Source organism: Lissotriton vulgaris, chromosome 7 (assembly GCF_964263255.1).
Source record: "Lissotriton vulgaris chromosome 7, aLisVul1.2, whole genome shotgun sequence".
Lineage (NCBI taxonomy): Eukaryota > Metazoa > Chordata > Amphibia > Caudata > Salamandridae > Lissotriton > Lissotriton vulgaris.
The window spans coordinates 930,535,615-930,541,943 of NC_141695.1; positions in this window are offsets into that span (position 1 = coordinate 930,535,615).

Consider the following 6,329-nt stretch of genomic DNA (forward strand, 5'->3'; position numbering starts at 1 on the left):
GCGACTGTAAGTCTGAAATTTGCACGTGTTCATGTCCTCACAGTGCCCAAATATCATTAACGTAAGTCCTCATGGGATGTGTTGCTTCACAACATACAATTGTCCATTCTGATCCTTCACCTACGGCGTGAACGCCCTGATGCACCACCGTCAGCCTGTTCAGTAGTTTCAGTGTTGTTGTCCACACCTCTGCCCTGACGGCCACTCTTACGCCTTTCTGCTGGTATTGGTGGAGTAGGTGTGTTTCTGCTGGATTGGCCATCGGTGTCTATGCTACATGGCGTAACAATCCCCCAGTAACAGCAGCTCGCAGCTGATCAAGTGCATGGGTTACCTGCACCAGGCTCTTGGCAACGTCCTGACAGCAGTGTGCCATTTCATGTTGCATGCTCACAGTTCTTCTAGCAAGCATGGATATGGCTGTTAATGTGCAGCTCACAGCCCTTGCAAATTGGTCCAGCCGTGTGTTTAACCGTCATTGGTCCATGCGCTGGGCCTGCCTAGCAATCCTCGCTTCATTTAGTTTTGCCTCTGTTGCTGTCGCTATTGCTGTGAGGCCAGGCCTCACCTCTGACATGTGCCGATTGTGTTGCGCCAGCTGAGGCTGTATTGATGATATGTCTTTGCTTTGCAGGCGCTGCACACGTAACATTTGGCCCTCCAGCCCAGCAAAAACAGAATCAGTACCTGTTGAGGCACTGCAGGTGTTGGCCCGTGTCCTCTGTCTGGCTCCACTGCCAGTCGTGTTGGATGTGGGTGTTTGGGATCTGCCCTCAGCTGTGCTTGGTGATGGATCAGCCTGTGTTTCATCTTCTGCATCTGTGGACCCAGATGGCATTTGTATCAATGCAGGTACTATTTTGTGCCGTTTGCTTTGCGCAGAAGGTGTGTCACATGTGGCACCCTGGCTCTCCTGCCCTGCCTGGTCCTCTGCTGAAGCTGTCTTCCCCACTGCTGCAACAGTGTCCTGTGTTGTTGGTCCATCTGCCAAAAAATAGCACACATGAGTTGTGTCAATTGAATTTTTTTTCAATAAAGTTTTTTACAATACTATTTACATGCCTGCTTGTCTATTTTGTGTACTTTGCAAATTGCTATTGGAACTGTTCCATATGTACCCTTTGTATGTGTATCTGCCCCTATTTACATTACATAGGACTACATTTCCCATTGTGTCTCACTGGGTATTCCTAAAAACATGGACTGGATTCCTATTCATGCATGTGGATTTTGGGGTCTGGATGGGATGGGAATGCATTCGGGGATTTTGGCATGCATCTTACCTTCTGTGGTGTCTCTGGTTTCAGAGCTGTCCAGGTCGGCCACGTCCGTCACTGCCTCAGGCATGAGGGTTGTCTCCACCAACTCCTCCAGGGGCGTCGGTTCAGGTGTAGTGGAGCTCCCACCTCCAGTTGCTTTGGCTTCTGCCAATCTCATGGCCACCCTCTCCTTGGACCTTTGTCTCATATCGTACCACCGCTTCCTGAGGTCCTCGGTGGTACGATGGGTAACGCCAATTGCATTTACCTTTTCCTGTATGTCTGACCATATTTTCATTTTTCTGGCTTCAGGCACACAAAGTGAGGCTTTTCCAAACAGGAAGTCATGTTGCCTCACCACCTCCTCTGTTAATACCTCCAACTCCCTCTCAGAACATTTCTGTTTCCTTTTTCTGCTTTGTTCAATTGCCTGCTTCTCACCACCTTGCTTTTCAGCACCCTGTGATTCCATTTTGCTCAGTTTGAAGTCAGAGCCAATTCCACACTCCCTCCTCTCTGTCTCTCAGCCAGCAACTGACTCTGAGACAGGTGCAGGCAATCAGGTGCAGCATGGAGACTCACACTTCCTGGTTGTGATGTCATCATTCTGCACCTGAATTGCCCTTTCCCGTTTTTGCGATTCCTTATTAGCGAATTCACTAATAAGGAATCGCTATTTGAGTAATCGCACAAATATTCTGCGATTTTTAGAGATTCGATAATAAATAGTGATTTTTTACCTACATCCGATTTTGCGATTCTGAAAGTGCGATTCGCCAAGAATCGCATTTTCCGGATCGCAAAAACGGATTTACCTACATATGCCCCATAATCACTCCCCAGCCATACACAGGTTCTACGTATACCAGTATTTTTAAAACACTGTTTTTTAAAATTCTAGTAGGATTGTGTTGATGGGTGGGTACTTACTTTATTTTTCACCGCTTATTGGTTTCTGGCCTCGTAGCCCTTTGGTCCGCCGCAGCTCTTGCTGTTCAGGTGGAGAAGGACTGGCCAATATTTTAAATCATTGCTGACACACTTCCTGGTTGTTTTGCCTTGCATTGCCATTGTAGGTTAGTGGTCTAGGTATTCTTCTCGGCCCACCAACATCATCTGCATGATAGAGCTGACGTGCCACCATACACAGCTTTCCCACATCCTGTATTTTTAAATCGCCTTACTTTTAATTCTAGTGGGATTGTGTTTGTGGGTGGAAACTTACTTTATTCTGCACCGCATATTGGTTTCTTGTGATTAGCTCTTTGGTCCGCCGCAACTCATGCTGTTTGGACTGAGAGTGCCTGCCCAATACTTTTAGTAAATGCTGCCACACTTCCTGGTTGTTTTGCCTCGCATGGCCATTGTAGGTTAGCTGTCTAGGCATTTTTCCCTGCTTACCTATATCAGCTGCATAATAAAGCGGAAGCGCCACTGGCACACTGAAGGCATACCAAAGGCAAGCCCGTCTGTGCCTGTCTGCACCTAAACCTCGGCAGGAGCCAGGATCCCTGCCCCTCCAGTAAACTATTCTATATTTAAGAAGAGGCTTACTTACTCTGTGGCATTCCTTTGCAATATTGCCGACAACGTTGCTCATCTTGGTAAGTCTGAACCTACTCTGCGGCTCTCTCCCCTTTGATGTTTGGAAGGTCCATTTTTCTTTCTCGTGTGCAGGTTTTGCTGTTTGTCTCCTTCTTTAGTAGCTGAGGTGTTGGGGAATGCTATTCCCCCTGCCCCTGGCAAAGAGTTGTGAAGGGCCGGGTTCTCTGTCAGAGCTCTCACCAGCAGGCCTTCTAGTGTTTCTTATTGAGAACAGTAGGAAAACTGTTCCCAGCCTCACCATTCCCTTTCTTAGCATTAACTGTAACATTAGATCATTACCGAAACATGCAATTGAAATTTGGGATCTTCTGTTGCCCCAGATTTTTGTTTCCTTACAGAGATCTGGTTAAACACCTAATCCCTCCCCTGCATTCCTCTTTCACTACCTGATAGTTACCAGTTAATCAGACTAGACAAAGAAGTCAGACCAGGTGGAGGAGTTGCCATTGCATTTCAGAACTCGGTCAAGCTTCAAATCATTGCATCCTCCCTGGAAGATAGGGCTGAAATTAGTATTTTCAGATTTGAGTAGTCGCACAGTCTCCATTGGAAGGGTGCTCTTATCTACTGGCCACCTGGTGCGCCAAGAGTATCAGCCATCTTTGGGCTCAATGCATTGCTCCTTTTATACTGTCCTCCAGCAATTTTCTACTGCTGGGTGACTTTAATTTTCAGTGGGAAGATGTCACTAACCCAGAAGTTGCCCACCTTTTTGAGGACTTAGAGATGCTGGGCCTTCCCCAGATTGTTATGGGCCCTACACTTGGCTGGCCACACCTTAGATATGATTTCTACCAATTCCTAACTTTTAGTTAGGAATTGGAGGAGTGTGGCTCAATGGTTAGAGCGGCAGACCTTGATGCAGAGTTCTGGCCAGGGACCAGGGTTCGATTCCCGCCTCGGCGGGTCTCTGGCTCATAAATTCCGCTGACTGGATATTCTCGCCTCAGTGCCTATTCGAATCATGGGTCCCACGCTGCAACTCTGGGCAATAGCTTGCTTAGCCTCCACAACGGCCCCCTACAGCGCTGGGGATGCCTGGTTGCACCCCGGGGATGCCCAGGAGTGGACATTTCACGGGGAAAAGCCAGGACGGGTTCCCTAGCGGTATGAGTACAGCGCCAGGACACACTGCTTGCCGGGGTATCAGTGCGCTTTACAAATACGTCTACATTTACATTTAAAGAGTGATGATTCTCTCTCTCACATGGGCGGACCATTATCTGATCAAGTTTAAGATTGATAGGGCGGACTTTACACATCAATCTGCTGCTGTTGGGGCTACGGTCTATAGAGCTTGGTATGCCATCTCACCAAATGGGTTTTCTAAGGCATTCAGCCTGGAAGTTATGACTACTAATTTAAATATTAACAAAGTGTTATCTAGCTGTCTTAACACTCTGACTTCAGCCTTTGATAAAACTGCTCCACTCAAACAATAAAGGCCCATCTCCCCCAGGCTGAATGCTGAATCGTACACTATGGAACTGATTATTTTGAAAGCCGGCTGTAAAAGGCTGGAGAGACATGGGTGCCACACTAAAACCCCAGCTGATAGAGCTGCATACAAATGAGCATTATCCCAGTATCATGCTCACATCAGTAACTCAGAAGTAATATATCAGGCAGAATAGAGAAGGTGGTGTGTTTTGACACTATACATCCCTGTTGGATTTTAAGAAAAAATGTTTTGTTTGCAAATTCAGATTGTACTCCCAATTATCCACTGTGGTGAAATTTTGAACTTGGTTCGGTCTCATTCGAACTTGAACTCTGCGTTCTAAAAAATTGCCCCCGCTGTTGTCCGTTCTCCAATCAAGGGAGGGTGTAGTATGGGCTGGGCCTTGTTGCGCACATTGTTAAGTTAGCATAGGCTTATTAGAAGTTTAAATGCCATTTTACCTGTTTGCCGCTTTTGCACACAACACTGCATATAACTGTTATTGTAAGTTAGGCTGCGTGAAATGCTTCACATGAGAATGGCTTGTTTTCGGCATCTCTAGACTTGCATTCGAGACTCTAGTCTGCACATTGAGTTCTAAAGCTTCAAGGCCATCATAACAAGGTAGCTGTTGTTTCGAAGCTGATCGGCTCACATGTCTAGACATAACACAAATGCAGCTGTAGCCAACATGATTCTGGCGCCTTTAATATCATACTGTAGGCATGATTCCACACACTTGGAAGAAGCCCATTTTTCCAGATAGACAGAGCGTTTGCAGATCCTGATGTGATACACTACTGCTGATCTTAGAGGTATGGGTCCCCCAGACAAGCCTAAGAGACCTTCTATATTTTATAAAACATAGTTCCTACCTAGAGATGGTGAATTATTAGACGCTATAGGACCTAATTTCACCATCATTGTAATATGATTTCTCCTTTTGGGTTTTATGGAGTAGTCAGTCAGTCAGTCACTTAGCTTTATTCGATTTTGATTTAAAATCATAAAAGCATACAAATAAAAAACAATATAAACATAAGAGCATGGAAAAATACATACAATGATATATACAAGTTAGAAGAGACATATGCCCAACCTATAGCAGCCTTTTCCTTATTTAAAAGCATGATACATAAAAACCGCATTACTGACAGGGTTAAAATGTAAACTTGTCCCTTTATAAAAGCTTCTCAGACATTGCAGTATTTGTAGAATAAGTCAAATCTATGGGGGGCAGGAGAGCTAATACCGCCCCTTCCTAGCAAATAATTGTATACTGCTGTTGATCTTGGTAGGGGTATATGTGGGGTACTCGGATAAAAATCATGCATATCCCAAATGGAGATGGGGCCGTCACCTTCGTGGGGCTGGGAGGATCGTAGGTAGGGGACGATGTTCCTATTCCTAAATTTAACAAGAATTAGGTCCCCGGGAATGTCTTTAGGTAGTGACCCTAACCAGCCCACCCTTCTAACACTCAGGATACCACCGTCCTTATTGGGTGGCAGGGGTCTATTTTTAGCTAACCAGAAGATGACCTTGTGTAGTAGGTCCTGATATCTCTCGGGTTTCCTGTGAGTAGGAACTGGTACTCCTGAAAGAACAAGCACAAAGGGGGTGGCTTCCGGAGGTAAGTCTATACATGCTGCTCTGTTTGACTCTGCTCTAGCAGCAGAGTAATTAGTTAACACAGGTTTAGGGGCGATTTTAGTGACAAATGGGGGTTGTCTCTTGGGAGGTTGTCTTTCGATTGGGACATTTTTTTGGGTATTAAACACAGGTTTGTGGGCGATTTTGGTAACAGTTAGAGGTAACGTGCTGGGAGATTGTCTTTCAGTTGGGACAGTTTTTGTTGTGTCAGTTGACATAGGCACTTCAGGTGCAGTGGGTGGGATGGAACAATTAGGGATTGCCATCTTTATAGGGGGTGAAGAGTTGGCTTTAATAGCTGTCTCTATACTTGTCAGCCTATCCCCTAGAATGTTAATTTGTTCTAGTAAGGGTGCTATTACAGATCTTAA